Raw genomic sequence first — 20,410 nt, forward strand, 5'->3', positions numbered from 1 at the left:
TGGTCTAATGGAACACACTATCATCCTGTTATTACTGGTCTAATGGAACACACTATCATCCTGTTATTACTGGTCTAATGGAGGAACACACTATCATCCTGTTATTACTGGTCTAATGGAACACACTATCATCCTGTTATTACTGGTCTAATGGAGGAACACACTATCATCCTGTTATTACTGGTCTAATGGAGGAACACACTATCATCCTGTTATTACTGGTCTAATGGAACACACTATCATCCTGTTATTACTGGTCTAATGGAGGAACACACTATCATCCTGTTATTACTGGTCTAATGGAGGAACACACTATCATCCTGTTATTACTGGTCTAATGGAGGAACACACTATCATCCTGTTATTACTGGTCTAATGGAACACACTATCATCCTGTTATTACTGGTCTAATAGAGGAACACACTATCATCCTGTTATTACTGGTCTAATGGAGGAAGACACTGTCATCCTGTTATTACTGGTCTATTTGAACACACTATCATCCTGTTATTACTGGTCTAATGGAGGAACACACTATCATCCTGTTATTACTGGTCTAATGGAGGAACACACTGTCATCCTGTTATTACTGGTCTAATGGAACACACTATCATCCTGTTATTACTGGTCTAATGGAACACACTATCATCCTGTTATTACTGGTCTAATGGAACACACTATCATCCTGTTATTACTGGTCTAATGGAGGAACACACTATCATCCTGTTATTACTGGTCTAATGGAGGAACACACTATCATCCTGTTATTACTGGTCTAATGGAACACACTATCATCCTGTTATTACTGGTCTAATGGAGGAACACACTATCATCCTGTTATTACTGGTCTAATGGAGGAACACACTATCATCCTGTTATTACTGGTCTAATGGAGGAACACACTATCATCCTGTTATTACTGGTCTAATGGAGGAACACACTATCATCCTGTTATTACTGGTCTAATGGAGGAACACACTATCATCCTGTTATTACTGGTCTAATGGAGGATCACACTATCATCCTGTTATTACTGGTCTATTTGAACACACTATCATCCTGTTATTACTGGTCTAATGGAGGAACACACTATCATCCTGTTATTACTGGTCTAATGGAGGAACACACTGTCATCCTGTTATTACTGGTCTAATGGAACACACTATCATCCTGTTATTACTGGTCTAATGGAACACACTATCATCCTGTTATTACTGGTCTAATGGAACACACTATCATCCTGTTATTACTGGTCTAATGGAGGAACACACTATCATCCTGTTATTACTGGTCTAATGGAGGAACGCACTATCATCCTGTTATTACTGGTCTAATGGAGGAACACACTATCACCCTGTTATTACTGGTCTAATGGAGGAACACACTATCATCCTGTTATTACTGGTCTAATGGAACACACTATCTTCCTGTTATTACTGGTCTAATGGAACACACTATCATCCTGTTATTACTGGTCTAATGGAACACACTATCATCCTGTTATTACTGGTCTAATGGAGGAACACACTATCATCCTGTTATTACTGGTCTAATGGAGGAACACACTATCATCCTGTTATTACTGGTCTAATGGAGGAACACACTATCATCCTGTTATTACTGGTCTAATGGAGGAACACACTATCATCCTGTTATTACTGGTCTAATGGAGGAACACACTATCATCCTGTTATTACTGGTCTAATGGAACACACTATCATCCATCCTGTTATTACTGGTCTAATGGAGGAACACACTATCATCCTGTTATTACTGGTCTAATGGAACACACTATCATCCTGTTATTACTGGTCTAATGGAGGAACACACTATCATCCTGTTATTACTGGTCTAATGGAGGAACACACTATCATCCTGTTATTACTGGTCTAATGGAACACACTATCATCCTGTTATTACTGGTCTAATGGAACACACTATCATCCTGTTATTACTGGTCTAATGGAGGAACACACTATCATCCTGTTATTACTGGTCTAATGGAGGAACACACTATCATCCTGTTATTACTGGTCTAATGGAACACACTATCATCCTGTTATTACTGGTCTAATGGAGGAACACACTATCATCCTGTTATTACTGGTCTAATGGAACACACTATCATCCTGTTATTACTGGTCTAATGGAGGAACACACTATCATCCTGTTATTACTGGTCTAATGGAGGATCACACTATCATCCTGTTATTACTGGTCTAATGGAACACACTATCATCCTGTTATTACTGGTCTAATGGAACACACTATCATCCTGTTATTACTGGTCTAATGGAGGAACACACTATCATCCTGTTATTACTGGTCTAATGGAGGAACACACTATCATCCTGTTATTACTGGTCTAATGGAGGAACACACTATCATCCTGTTATTACTGGTCTAATAGAGGAACACACTATCATCCTGTTATTACTGGTCTAATGGAGGAACACACTATCATCCTGTAATTACTGGTCTAATGGAGGAACACACTATCATCCTGTTATTACTGGTCTAATGGAGGAACACACTATCATCCTGTTATTACTGGTCTAATGGAGGAACACACTATCATCCTGTTATTACTGGTCTAATGGAACACACTATCATCCTGTTATTACTGGTCTAATGGAGGAACACACTATCATCCTGTTATTACTGGTCTAATGGAGGAACACACTATCATCCTGTTATTACTGGTCTAATGGAGGAACACACTATCATCCTGTTATTACTGGTCTAATGGAGGAACACACTATCATCCTGTTATTACTGGTCTAATGGAGGAACACACTATCATCCTGTTATTACTGGTCTAATGGAGGAACACACTATCATCCTGTTATTACTGGTCTAATGGAACACACTATCATCCTGTTATTACTGGTCTAATGGAGGAACACACTATCATCCTGTTATTACTGGTCTAATGGAGGAACACACTATCATCCTGTTATTACTGCTCTAATGGAGGAACACACTATCATCCTGTTATTACTGGTCTAATGGAGGAACCCACTATCACCCTGTTATTACTGGTCTAATGGAGGAACACACTATCATCCTGTTATTACTGGTCTAATGGAACACACTATCATCCTGTTATTACTGGTCTAATGGAACACACTATAATCCTGTTATTACTGGTCTAATGGAACACACTATCATCCTGTTATTACTGGTCTAATGGAGGAACACACTATCATCCTGTTATTACTGGTCTAATGGAGGAACACACTATCATCCTGTTATTACTGGTCTAATGGAGGAACACACTATCATCCTGTTATTACTGGTCTAATGGAACACACTATCATCCTGTTATTACTGGTCTAATGGAGGAACACACTATCATCCTGTTATTACTGGTCTAATAGAGAAACACACTATCTTCCTGTTATTACTGGTCTAATGGAGGAACACACTATCATCCTGTTATTACTGGTCTAATGGAGGAACACACTATCATCCTCTTATTACTGGTCTAATGGAGGAACACACTATCATCCTGTTATTACTGGTCTAATGGAGGAACACACTATCATCCTGTTATTACTGGTCTAATGGAGGAACACACTATCATCCTGTTATTACTGGTCTAATGGAGGAACACACTATCATCCTGTTATTACTGGTCTAATAGAGGAACACACTATCATCCTGTTATTACTGGTCTAATGGAACACACTATCATCCTGTTATTACTGGTCTAATGGAGGAACACACTATCATCCTGTTATTACTGGTCTAATGGAGGAACACACTATCATCCTGTTATTACTGGTCTAATAGAGGAACACACTATCATCCTGTTATTACTGGTCTAATGGAGGAACACACTATCATCCTGTTATTACTGGTCTAATGGAGGAACACACTATCATCCTGTTATTACTGGTCTAATGGAGGAACACACTATCATCCTGTTATTACTGGTCTAATGGAGGAACACACTATCATCCTGTTATTACTGGTCTAATGGAGGAACACACTATCATCCTGTTATTACTGGTCCAATTGAACACACTATCATCCTGTTATTACTGGTCTAATGGAGGAACACACTATCATCCTGTTATTACTGGTATAATGGAACACACTATCATCCTGTTATTACTGGTCTAATGGAGGAACACACTATCATCCTGTTATTACTGGTATAATGGAACACACTATCATCCTGTTATTACTGGTCTAATGGAGGAACACACTATCACCCTGTTATTACTGGTCTAATGGAGGAACACACTATCATCCTGTTATTACTGGTCTAATGGAGGAACACACTATCATCCTGTTATTACTGGTCTAATGGAGGAACACACTATCATCCTGTTATTACTGGTCTAATGGAGGAACACACTATCATCCTGTTATTACTGGTCTAATGGAGGAACACACTATCATCCTGTTATTACTGGTCTAATGGAGGAACACACTATCATCCTGTTATTACTGGTCTAATGGAGGAACCCACTATCATCCTGTTATTACTGGTCTAATGGAACACACTATCATCCTGTTATTACTGGTCTAATGGAACACACTATCATCCTGTTATTACTGGTCTAATGGAGGAACACACTATCATCCTGTTATTACTGGCCTAATGGAACACACTATCATCCTGTTATTACTGGTCTAATGGAACACACTATCACCCTGTTATTACTGCTCTAATGGAACACACTATCACCCTGTTATTACTGGTCTAATGGAGGAACACACTATCATCCTGTTATTACTGGTCTAATGGAGGAACACACTATCATCCTGTTATTACTGGTCTAATGGAACACACTATCATCCTGTTATTACTGGTCTAATGGAACACACTATCATCCTGTTATTACTGGTCTAATGGAGGAACACACTATCATCCTGTTATTACTGGTCTAATGGAACACACTATCATCCTGTTATTACTGGTCTAATGGAGGAACACACTATCATCCTGTTATTACTGGTCTAATGGAACACACTATCATCCTGTTATTACTGGTCTAATGGAACACACTATCATCCTGTTATTACTGGTCTAATAGAGGAACACACTATCATCCTGTTATTACTGGTCTAATGGAGGAACACACTATCATCCTGTTATTACTGGTCTAATGGAGGAACACACTATCATCCTGTTATTACTGGTCTAATGGAGGAACACACTATCATCCTGTTATTACTGGTCTAATGGAACACACTATCATCCTGTTATTACTGGTCTAATAGAGGAACACACTATCATCCTGTTATTACTGGTCTAATGGAGGAACACACTATCATCCTGTTATTACTGGTCTAATGGAACACACTATCACCCTGTTATTACTGGTCTAATGGAGGAACACACTATCATCCTGTTATTACTGGTATAATGGAGGAACACACTATCATCCTGTTATTACTGGTCTAATGGAGGAACACACTATCATCCTGTTATTACTGGTCTAATGGAGGAACACACTATCATCCTGTTATTACTGGTCTAATAGAGAAACACACTATCATCCTGTTATTACTGGTCTAATGGAGGAACACACTATCATCCTGTTATTACTGGTCTAATAGAACACACTATCATCCTGTTATTACTGGTCTAATGGAGGAACACACTATCATCCTGTTATTACTGGTCTAATGGAGGAACACACTATCATCCTGTTATTACTGGTCTAATGAAGGAACACACTATCATCCTGTTATTACTGGTCTAATGGAGGAACACACTATCATCCTGTTTTTACTGGTCTAATGGAGGAACACACTATCATCCTGTTATTACTGGTCTAATGGAGGAACACACTATCATCCTGTTATTACTGGTCTAATGGAGGAACACACTATCATCCTGTTATTACTGGTCTAATGGAGGAACACACTATCATCCTGTTATTACTGGTCCAATTGAACACACTATCATCCTGTTATTACTGGTCTAATGGAGGAACACACTATCATCCTGTTATTACTGGTCTAATGGAGGAACACACTATCATCCTGTTATTACTGGTCTAATGGAGGAACACACTATCATCCTGTTATTACTGGTCTAATGGAGGAACACACTATCATCCTGTTATTACTGGTCTAATGGAGGAACACACTATCATCCTGTTATTACTGGTCTAATGGAGGAACACACTATCATCCTGTTATTACTGGTCTAATGGAGGAACACACTATCATCCTGTTATTACTGGTCTAATGGAACACACTATCATCCTGTTATTACTGGTCTAATAGAGGAACACACTATCATCCTGTTATTACTGGTCTAATAGAGGAACACACTATCATCCTGTTATTACTGGTCTAATGGAGGAACACACTATCATCCTGTTATTACTGGTCTAATGGAGGAACACACTATCATCCTGTTATTACTGGTCTAATACAACACACTATCATCCTGTTATTACTGGTCTAATGGAGGAACACACTATCATCCTGTTATTACTGGTCTAATGGAGGAACACACTATCATCCTGTTATTACTGGTCTAATGGAACACACTATCATCCTGTTATTACTGGTCTAATAGAACACACTATCATCCTGTTATTACTGGTCTAATGGAGGAACACACTATCATCCTGTTATTACTGGTCTAATGGAACACACTATCATCCTGTTATTACTGGTCTAATGGAGGAACACACTATCATCCTGTTATTACTGGTCTAATGGAGGAACACACTATCATCCTGTTATTACTGGTCTAATGGAGGAACACACTATCATCCTGTTATTACTGGTCTAATACAACACACTATCATCCTGTTATTACTGGTCTAATGGAGGAACACAATATCACCCTGTTATTACTGGTCTAATGGAGGAACACACTATCATCCTGTTATTACTGGTCTAATGGAACACACTATCATCCTGTTATTACTGGTCTAATGGAGGAACACACTATCATCCTGTTATTACTGGTCTAATGGAACACACTATCATCCTGTTATTACTGGTCTAATGGAGGAACACACTATCATCCTGTTATTACTGGTCTAATGGAGGAACACACTATCATCCTGTTATTACTGGTCTAAAGGAGGAACACACTATCATCCTGTTATTACTGGTCTAATGGAACACACTATCATCCTGTTATTACTGGTCTAATGGAGGAACACACTATCATCCTGTTTTTACTGGTCTAATGGAGGAACACACTATCATCATGTTATTACTGGTCTAATGGAACACACTATCATCCTGTTAAACTTGTTTGGGCTGCAAGCCCGAATTCGGTACGACAATGACAACAGCTGCAGGGCGCGAAATTCAAAATCTATTTTTTAAAAATATTTAACTTTTACACATTAACAAGTCCAATACAGCATTTGAAAGATAAACATCTTGTCAATCCAGCCAACATGTCCGATTTTTTAAATGTTTTACAGAGAAAACACCACATATATTTATGTTAGCTCACCACCAAATACAAAAGTGGACAGACACGTATGGATATGATTATGAAGTATGAATTATGATTCAAGTAGCATGCACAAGCCAACCGAAATAAACTAAAACCAACCTAAAGAGCCCAGAAAAAACTACCTCAGATGACAGTCATATAACATGTTACACAATAAATCTATGTTTTGTTCATAAAAAGTGCATATTTTAGCTATAAATCAGTTTTACATTGATGCTAACATAAATGCTAACACATAGCTAGAGTCTGAATCCAGACGGGAGTAGCCAGAGAAAATACATACACCAACGTCGGCTACTAATTACACCTCATAAAACATTTCAGAAAAACATATGGTGGATAGCTAATGAAAGACAGATATCGTGTGAATAAAGCCAACATTTCCGATTTTTGAAGTGTTTTACAGCGAAAACACAATATATCGTTATATTAGCTAACAACATAAGCTAGCATAAGTCAGCACTAGCATTGGTCAAGCGCTAGCCTAGCACAGTTAGCCCACTTAGCACAGCACAGCTCAACAGATATATGAAAAAGCATCCCAAATTGGGTCTTACCTTTGTTGATATTCCATCAGAATGTTGTAACGGGGTCCAATGTCCAGTAGAGTCTTTAGTTGGGTTCCAGAACGAATTATTTCCCTCTTTGGTTAGCAAGCACAATAGCATTGCGGGGCTACACAGCGTTTCTTCAAAAAATTATTCCGTCGTATCACATCTAAAGTCCAGAATAAATTGCAATAATATAATTAAAGTATATTGAAAAAACATACTTTAGGATGATTTTGTGACATGTATCAAATAATATCGTAGTCAGACATCATATTCACCGTTATCTACCTTGTTCCAGAAGCCGAGACCAAATTATGCTTCAAGCCCGGAATTTTTTTTTAACCGCGCAGGTCTCACAAGAAGGTGTGTTATTCAGTCCATGGACGAGATATTCGACTCCTTTCAATTCTCACTTCCGCATTACAGCCTGACGAAGCCGTGTGACGTGTCCCTATGGTCCCAAGTCAAAGGGCCTTTTATAGAGAAGGTCTTAAAGAGACACATCGCATTTTGGAAATCTCAATTCGGCTGGGAAAATGGCTGTAAAAATATTTCTGTTCGACTTAGAGAAACAATTCAAACCTTTTTAGAAACTATAGACTGTTATCTATCCAACAGTAGTAAATATATGCATATTGGAAAATAAAAAGTTTCTTAGGCGGCCGTTTGAAAATGTGCACACATTTTCCAGTTTTTTCAATATTCAGCTTGCAGCCCAAACAGGTTAATACTGGTCTAATGGAGGAACACACTATCATCCTGTTATTACTGGTCTAATGGAGGAACACACTATCATCCTGTTATTACTGGTCTAATGGAACACACTATCATCCTGTTATTACTGGTCTAATAGAGGAACACACTATCATCCTGTTATTACTGGTCTAATGGAGGAAGACACTGTCATCCTGTTATTACTGGTCTAATGGAGGAACACACTATCATCCTGTTATTACTGGTCTAATGGAGGAACACACTATCATCCTGTTATTACTGGTCTAATAGAACACACTATCATCCTGTTATTACTGGTCTAATAGAGGAACACACTATCATCCTGTTATTACTGGTCTAATGGAGGAACACACTATCATCCTGTTATTACTGGTCTAATGGAGGATCACACTATCATCCTGTTATTACTGGTCTATTTGAACACACTATCATCCTGTTATTACTGGTCTAATGGAACACACTATCATCCTGTTATTACTGGTCTAATAGAACACACTATCATCCTGTTATTACTGGTCTAATGGAGGAACACACTATCATCCTGTTATTACTGGTCTAATGGAGGATCACACTATCATCCTGTTATTACTGGTCTATTTGAACACACTATCATCCTGTTATTACTGGTCTAATGGAGGAACACACTATCATCCTGTTATTACTGGTCTAATGGAGGAACACACTGTCATCCTGTTATTACTGGTCTAATGGAACACACTATCATCCTGTTATTACTGGTCTAATGGAACACACTATCATCCTGTTATTACTGGTCTAATGGAACACACTATCATCCTGTTATTACTGGTCTAATGGAGGAACACACTATCATCCTGTTATTACTGGTCTAATGGAGGAACACACTATCATCCTGTTATTACTGGTCTAATGGAGGAACACACTATCATCCTGTTATTACTGGTCTAATGGAGGAACACACTATCATCCTGTTATTACTGGTCTAATGGAGGAACACACTATCATCCTGTTATTACTGGTCTAATGGAGGAACACACTATCATCCTGTTATTACTGGTCTAATGGAGGAACACACTATCATCCTGTTATTACTGGTCTAATGGAGGAACACACTATCATCCTGTTATTACTGGTCTAATGGAGGAACACACTATCATCCTGTTATTACTGGTCTAATGGAGGAACACACTGTCATCCTGTTATTACTGGTCTAATGGAGGAACACACTATCATCCTGTAATTACTGGTCTAATGGAGGAACACACTATCATCCTGTTATTACTGGTCTAATGGAGGAACACACTATCATCCTGTTATTACTGGTCTAATGGAACACACTATCATCCTGTTATTACTGGTCTAATGGAGGAACACACTATCATCCTGTTATTACTGGTCTAATGGAGGAACACACTATCATCCTGTTATTACTGGTCTAATGGAACACACTATCATCCTGTTATTACTGGTCTAATGGAGGAACACACTATCATCCTGTTATTACTGGTCTAATGGAGGAACACACTATCATCCTGTTATTACTGGTCTAATGGAGGAACACACTATCATCCTGTTATTACTGGTCTAATGGAACACACTATCATCCTGTTATTACTGGTCTAATAGAGGAACACACTATCATCCTGTTATTACTGGTCTAATGGAGGAAGACACTGTCATCCTGTTATTACTGGTCTAATGGAGGAACACACTATCATCCTGTTATTACTGGTCTAATGGAGGAACACACTATCATCCTGTTATTACTGGTCTAATAGAACACACTATCATCCTGTTATTACTGGTCTAATAGAGGAACACACTATCATCCTGTTATTACTGGTCTAATGGAGGAACACACTATCATCCTGTTATTACTGGTCTAATGGAGGATCACACTATCATCCTGTTATTACTGGTCTATTTGAACACACTATCATCCTGTTATTACTGGTCTAATGGAACACACTATCATCCTGTTATTACTGGTCTAATAGAACACACTATCATCCTGTTATTACTGGTCTAATGGAGGAACACACTATCATCCTGTTATTACTGGTCTAATGGAGGATCACACTATCATCCTGTTATTACTGGTCTATTTGAACACACTATCATCCTGTTATTACTGGTCTAATGGAGGAACACACTATCATCCTGTTATTACTGGTCTAATGGAGGAACACACTGTCATCCTGTTATTACTGGTCTAATGGAACACACTATCATCCTGTTATTACTGGTCTAATGGAACACACTATCATCCTGTTATTACTGGTCTAATGGAGGAACACACTATCATCCTGTTATTACTGGTCTAATGGAGGAACACACTATCATCCTGTTATTACTGGTCTAATGGAGGAACACACTATCATCCTGTTATTACTGGTCTAATGGAGGAACACACTATCATCCTGTTATTACTGGTCTAATGGAGGAACACACTATCATCCTGTTATTACTGGTCTAATGGAGGAACACACTATCATCCTGTTATTACTGGTCTAATGGAGGAACACACTATCATCCTGTTATTACTGGTCTAATGGAGGAACACACTATCATCCTGTTATTACTGGTCTAATGGAGGAACACACTATCATCCTGTTATTACTGGTCTAATGGAGGAACACACTGTCATCCTGTTATTACTGGTCTAATGGAGGAACACACTATCATCCTGTAATTACTGGTCTAATGGAGGAACACACTATCATCCTGTTATTACTGGTCTAATGGAGGAACACACTATCATCCTGTTATTACTGGTCTAATGGAACACACTATCATCCTGTTATTACTGGTCTAATGGAGGAACACACTATCATCCTGTTATTACTGGTCTAATGGAGGAACACACTATCATCCTGTTATTACTGGTCTAATGGAACACACTATCATCCTGTTATTACTGGTCTAATGGAGGAACACACTATCATCCTGTTATTACTGGTCTAATGGAGGAACACACTATCATCCTGTTATTACTGGTCTAATGGAGGAACACACTATCATCCTGTTATTACTGGTCTAATGGAACACACTATCATCCTGTTATTACTGGTCTAATGGAGGAACACACTATCATCCTGTTATTACTGGTCTAATGGAGGAACACACTATCATCCTGTTATTACTGGTCTAATGGAGGAACACACTATCATCCTGTTATTACTGGTCTAATGGAGGAACACACTATCATCCTGTTATTACTGGTCTAATGGAACACACTATCATCCTGTTATTACTGGTCTAATGGAGGAACACACTATCATCCTGTTATTACTGGTCTAATGGAGAAACACACTATCATCCTGTTATTACTGGTCTAATGGAACACACTATCATCCTGTTATTACTGGTCTAATGGAGGAACACACTATCATCCTGTTATTACTGGTCTAATGGAGGAACACACTATCATCCTGTTATTACTGGTCTAATGGAACAAACTATCATCCTGTTATTACTGGTCTAATGGAGGAACACACTATCATCCTGTTATTACTGGTCTAATGGAACACACTATCATCCTGTTATTACTGGTCTAATGGAGGAACACACTATCATCCTGTTATTACTGGTCTAATGGAGGAACACACTATCATCCTGTTATTACTGGTCTAATGGAGGAACACACTATCATCCTGTTATTACTGGTCTAATGGAGGAACACACTATCATCCTGTTATTACTGGTCTAATAGAGGAACACACTATCATCCTGTTATTACTGGTCTAATGGAGGAACACACTATCATCCTGTTATTACTGGTCTAATGGAGGAACACACTGTCATCCTGTTATTACTGGTCTAATGGAGGAACACACTATCATCCTGTAATTACTGGTCTAATGGAGGAACACACTATCATCCTGTTATTACTGGTCTAATGGAGGAACACACTATCATCCTGTTATTACTGGTCTAATGGAGGAACACACTATCATCCTGTTATTACTGGTCTAATAGAGGAACACACTATCATCCTGTTATTACTGGTCTAATGGAGGAACACACTATCATCCTGTTATTACTGGTCTAATGGAGGAACACACTATCATCCTGTTATTACTGGTCTAATGGAACAAACTATCATCCTGTTATTACTGGTCTAATGGAGGAACACACTATCATCCTGTTATTACTGGTCTAATGGAACACACTATCATCCTGTTATTACTGGTCTAATGGAGGAACACACTATCATCCTGTTATTACTGGTCTAATGGAGGAACACACTATCATCCTGTAATTACTGGTCTAATGGAGGAACACACTATCATCCTGTTATTACTGGTCTAATGGAGGAACACACTGTCATCCTGTTATTACTGGTCTAATGGAGGAACCCACTATCACCCTGTTATTACTGGTCTAATGGAGGAACACACTATCATCCTGTTATTACTGGTCTAATGGAGGAACACACTATCATCCTGTTATTACTGGTCTAATGGAGGAACACACTATCATCCTGTTATTACTGGCCTAATGGAGGAACACACTATCATCCTGTTATTACTGGTCTAATGGAGGAACACACTATCATCCTGTTATTACTGGTCTAATGGAACACACTATCATCCTGTTATTACTGGTCCAATAGAGGAACACACTATCATCCTGTTATTACTGGTCTAATGGAACACACTATCATCCTGTTATTACTGGTCTAATGGAGGAACACACTATCATCCTGTTATTACTGGTCTAATGGAGGAACACACTATCATCCTGTTATTACTGGTCTAATGGAGGAACACACTATCATCCTGTTATTACTGGTCTAATGGAGGAACACACTATCATCCTGTTATTACTGGTCTAATGGAGGAACACACTATCATCCTGTTATTACTGGTCTAATGGGAACACACTATCATCCTGTTATTACTGGTCTAATGGAGGAACACACTATCATCCTGTTATTACTGGTCTAATGGAGGAACACACTATCATCCTGTTATTACTGGTCTAATGGAGGAACACACTATCATCCTGTTATTACTGGTCTAATGGAGGAACACACTATCATCCTGTTATTACTGGTCTAATGGAGGAACACACTATCATCCTGTTATTACTGGTCTAATGGAGGAACACACTATCATCCTGTTATTACTGGTCTAATGGAGGAACACACTATCATCCTGTTATTACTGGTCTAATGGAGGAACACACTATCATCCTGTTATTACTGGTCTAATGGAGGAACACACTATCATCCTGTTATTACTGGTCTAATGGAGGAACACACTATCATCCTGTTATTACTGGTCTAATGGAGGAACACACTATCATCCTGTTATTACTGGTCTAATGGAGGAACACACTATCATCCTGTTATTACTGGTCTAATGGAACACACTATCATCCTGTTATTACTGGTCTAATGGAGGAACACACTATCATCCTGTTATTACTGGTCTAATGGAACACACTATCATCCTGTTATTACTGGTCTAATGGAGGAACACACTATCATCCTGTTATTACTGGTCTAATGGAGGAACACACTATCATCCTGTTATTACTGGTCTAATGGAACACACTATCATCCTGTTATTACTGGTCTAATGGAGGAACACACTATCATCCTGTTATTACTGGTCTAATGGAGGAACACACTATCATCCTGTTATTACTGGTCTAATGGAGGAACACACTATCATCCTGTTATTACTGGTCTAATGGAGGAACACACTATCATCCTGTTATTACTGGTCTAATGGAGGAACACACTATCATCCTGTTATTACTGGTCTAATGGAGGAACACACTATCATCCTGTTATTACTGGTCTAATAGAGGAACACACTATCATCCTGTTATTACTGGTCTAATGGAGGAACACACTATCATCCTGTTATTACTGGTCTAATGGAGGAACACACTATCATCCTGTTATTACTGGTCTAATGGAACACACTATCATCCTGTTATTACTGGTCTAATGGAGGAACACACTATCATCCTGTTATTACTGGTCTAATGGAACACACTATCATCCTGTTATTACTGGTCTAATGGAGGAACACACTATCATCCTGTTATTACTGGTCTAATGGAACACACTATCATCCTGTTATTACTGGTCTAATGGAGGAACACACTATCATCCTGTTATTACTGGTCTAATGGAACACACTATCATCCTGTTATTACTGGTCTAATAGAACACACTATCATCCTGTTATTACTGGTCTAATGGAGGAACACACTATCATCCTGTTATTACTGGTCTAATGGAGGAACACACTATCATCCTGTTATTACTGGTCTAATGGAACACACTATCATCCTGTTATTACTGGTCTAATGGAGGAACACACTATCATCCTGTTATTACTGGTCTAATGGAGGAACACACTATCATCCTGTTATTACTGGTCTAATGGAACACACTATCATCCTGTTATTACTGGTCTAATGGAGGAACACACTATCATCCTGTTATTACTGGTCTAATGGAGGAACACACTATCATCCTGTTATTACTGGTCTAATGGAACACACTATCATCCTGTTATTACTGGTCTAATGGAGGAACACACTATCATCCTGTTATTACTGGTCTAATGGAGGAACACACTATCATCCTGTTATTACTGGTCTAATGGAACACACTATCATCCTGTTATTACTGGTCTAATGGAGGAACACACTATCATCCTGTTATTACTGGTCTAATGGAGGAACACACTATCATCCTGTTATTACTGGTCTAATGGAGGAACACACTATCATCCTGTTATTACTGGTCTAATGGAGGAACACACTATCATCCTGTTATTACTGGTCTAATGGAGGAACACACTATCATCCTGTTATTACTGGTCTAATGGAGGAACACACTATCATCCTGTTATTACTGGTCTAATGGAGGAACACACTATCATCCTGTTATTACTGGTCTAATGGAGGAACACACTATCATCCTGTTATTACTGGTCTAATGGAGGAACACACTATCATCCTGTTATTACTGGTCTAATGGAGGAACACACTATCATCCTGTTATTACTGGTCTAATGGAACACACTATCATCCTGTTATTACTGGTCTAATGGAGGAACACACTATCATCCTGTTATTACTGGTCTAATGGAACACACTATCATCCTGTTATTACTGGTCTAATGGAGGAACACACTATCATCCTGTTATTACTGGTCTAATGGAGGAACACACTATCATCCTGTTATTACTGGTCTAATGGAGGAACACACTATCATCCTGTTATTACTGGTCTAATGGAGGAACACACTATCATCCTGTTATTACTGGTCTAATGGAGGAACACACTATCATCCTGTTATTACTGGTCTAATGGAACACACTATCATCCTGTTATTACTGGTCTAATGGAGGAACACACTATCATCCTGTTATTACTGGTCTAATGGAGGAACACACTATCATCCTGTTATTACTGGTCTAATGGAGGAACACACTATCATCCTGTTATTACTGGTCTAATGAGAACACACTATCATCCTGTTATTACTGGTCTAATGGAGGAACACACTATCATCCTGTTATTACTGGTCTAATGGAGGAACACACTATCATCCTGTTATTACTGGTCTAATGGAGGAACACACTATCATCCTGTTATTACTGGTCTAATGAGGAACACACTATCATCCTGTTATTACTGGTCTAATGGAACACACTATCATCCTGTTATTACTGGTCTAATGGAGGAACACACTATCATCCTGTTATTACTGGTCTAATGGAGGAACACACTATCATCCTGTTATTACTGGTCTAATGGAGGAACACACTATCATCCTGTTATTACTGGTCTAATGGGAACACACTATCATCCTGTTATTACTGGTCTAATGGAGGAACACACTATCATCCTGTTATTACTGGTCTAATGGAACACACTATCATCCTGTTATTACTGGTCTAATGGAGGAACACACTATCATCCTGTTATTACTGGTCTAATGGAGGAACACACTATCATCCTGTTATTACTGGTCTAATGGAGGAACACACTATCATCCTGTTATTACTGGTCTAATGGAGGAACACACTATCATCCTGTTATTACTGGTCTAATGGAGGAACACACTATCATCCTGTTATTACTGGTCTAATGGAGGAACACACTATCATCCTGTTATTACTGGTCTAATGGAGGAACACACTATCATCCTGTTATTACTGGTCTAATGGAGGAACACACTATCATCCTGTTATTACTGGTCTAATGGAGGAACACACTATCATCCTGTTATTACTGGTCTAATGGAGGAACACACTATCATCCTGTTATTACTGGTCTAATGGAGGAACACACTATCATCCTGTTATTACTGGTCTAATGGAGGAACACACTATCATCCTGTTATTACTGGTCTAATGGAACACACTATCATCCTGTTATTACTGGTCTAATGGAGGAACACACTATCATCCTGTTATTACTGGTCTAATGGAACACACTATCATCCTGTTATTACTGGTCTAATGGAGGAACACACTATCATCCTGTTATTACTGGTCTAATGGAGGAACACACTATCATCCTGTTATTACTGGTCTAATGGAACACACTATCATCCTGTTATTACTGGTCTAATGGAGGAACACACTATCATCCTGTTATTACTGGTCTAATGGAGGAACACACTATCATCCTGTTATTACTGGTCTAATGGAGGAACACACTATCATCCTGTTATTACTGGTCTAATGGAGGAACACACTATCATCCTGTTATTACTGGTCTAATGGAGGAACACACTATCATCCTGTTATTACTGGTCTAATGGAGGAACACACTATCATCCTGTTATTACTGGTCTAATGGAGGAACACACTATCATCCTGTTATTACTGGTCTAATGGAGGAACACACTATCATCCTGTTATTACTGGTCTAATGGAGGAACACACTATCATCCTGTTATTACTGGTCTAATGAGAACACACTATCATCCTGTTATTACTGGTCTAATGGAGGAACACACTATCATCCTGTTATTACTGGTCTAATGGAACACACTATCATCCTGTTATTACTGGTCTAATGGAGGAACACACTATCATCCTGTTATTACTGGTCTAATGGAACACACTATCATCCTGTTATTACTGGTCTAATGGAGGAACACACTATCATCCTGTTATTACTGGTCTAATGGGAACACACTATCATCCTGTTATTACTGGTCTAATGAGGAACACACTATCATCCTGTTATTACTGGTCTAATGGAGGAACACACTATCATCCTGTTATTACTGGTCTAATGGAGGAACACACTATCATCCTGTTATTACTGGTCTAATGGAACACACTATCATCCTGTTATTACTGGTCTAATGGAGGAACACACTATCATCCTGTTATTACTGGTCTAATGGAGGAACACACTATCATCCTGTTATTACTGGTCTAATGGAACACACTATCATCCTGTTATTACTGGTCTAATGGAGGAACACACTATCATCCTGTTATTACTGGTCTAATGGAGGAACACACTATCATCCTGTTATTACTGGTCTAATGGGAACACACTATCATCCTGTTATTACTGGTCTAATGGAGGAACACACTATCATCCTGTTATTACTGGTCTAATGGAGGAACACACTATCATCCTGTTATTACTGGTCTAATGGGAACACACTATCATCCTGTTATTACTGGTCTAATGGAGGAACACACTATCATCCTGTTATTACTGGTCTAATGGAGGAACACACTATCATCCTGTTATTACTGGTCTAATGGAGGAACACACTATCATCCTGTTATTACTGGTCTAATGGAGGAACACACTATCATCCTGTTATTACTGGTCTAATGGAGGAACACACTATCATCCTGTTATTACTGGTCTAATGGAGGAACACACTATCATCCTGTTATTACTGGTCTAATGGAGGAACACACTATCATCCTGTTATTACTGGTCTAATGGAGGAACACACTATCATCCTGTTATTACTGGTCTAATGGAGGAACACACTATCATCCTGTTATTACTGGTCTAATGGAGGAACACACTATCATCCTGTTATTACTGGTCTAATGGGAACACACTATCATCCTGTTATTACTGGTCTAATGGAGGAACACACTATCATCCTGTTATTACTGGTCTAATGGAGGAACACACTATCATCCTGTTATTACTGGTCTAATGGAGGAACACACTATCATCCTGTTATTACTGGTCTAATGGAGGAACACACTATCATCCTGTTATTACTGGTCTAATGGAGGAACACACTATCATCCTGTTATTACTGGTCTAATGGAGGAACACACTATCATCCTGTTATTACTGGTCTAATGGAGGAACACACTATCATCCTGTTATTACTGGTCTAATGGAGGAACACACTATCATCCTGTTATTACTGGTCTAATGGAGGAACACACTATCATCCTGTTATTACTGGTCTAATGGAGGAACACACTATCATCCTGTTATTACTGGTCTAATGGAGGAACACACTATCATCCTGTTATTACTGGTCTAATGGAGGAACACACTATCATCCTGTTATTACTGGTCTAATGGAACACACTATCATCCTGTTATTACTGGTCTAATGGAGGAACACACTATCATCCTGTTATTACTGGTCTAATGGAACACACTATCATCCTGTTATTACTGGTCTAATGGAGGAACACACTATCATCCTGTTATTACTGGTCTAATGGAGGAACACACTATCATCCTGTTATTACTGGTCTAATGGAACACACTATCATCCTGTTATTACTGGTCTAATGGAGGAACACACTATCATCCTGTTATTACTGGTCTAATGGAGGAACACACTATCATCCTGTTATTACTGGTCTAATGGAGGAACACACTATCATCCTGTTATTACTGGTCTAATGGAGGAACACACTATCATCCTGTTATTACTGGTCTAATGGAGGAACACACTATCATCCTGTTATTACTGGTCTAATGGAGGAACACACTATCATCCTGTTATTACTGGTCTAATGGAGGAACACACTATCATCCTGTTATTACTGGTCTAATGGAGGAACACACTATCATCCTGTTATTACTGGTCTAATGGAGGAACACACTATCATCCTGTTATTACTGGTCTAATGGGAACACACTATCATCCTGTTATTACTGGTCTAATGGAGGAACACACTATCATCCTGTTATTACTGGTCTAATGGAACACACTATCATCCTGTTATTACTGGTCTAATGGAGGAACACACTATCATCCTGTTATTACTGGTCTAATGGAACACACTATCATCCTGTTATTACTGGTCTAATGGAGGAACACACTATCATCCTGTTATTACTGGTCTAATGGAACACACTATCATCCTGTTATTACTGGTCTAATGAGGAACACACTATCATCCTGTTATTACTGGTCTAATGGAGGAACACACTATCATCCTGTTATTACTGGTCTAATGGAGGAACACACTATCATCCTGTTATTACTGGTCTAATGGGAACACACTATCATCCTGTTATTACTGGTCTAATGGAGGAACACACTATCATCCTGTTATTACTGGTCTAATGGAGGAACACACTATCATCCTGTTATTACTGGTCTAATGGAACACACTATCATCCTGTTATTACTGGTCTAATGGAGGAACACACTATCATCCTGTTATTACTGGTCTAATGGAGGAACACACTATCATC

The sequence above is a fragment of the Salvelinus fontinalis genome, chromosome 32 (genome assembly GCF_029448725.1).
Source record: "Salvelinus fontinalis isolate EN_2023a chromosome 32, ASM2944872v1, whole genome shotgun sequence".
Taxonomy (NCBI): Eukaryota; Metazoa; Chordata; class Actinopteri; order Salmoniformes; family Salmonidae; genus Salvelinus; species Salvelinus fontinalis.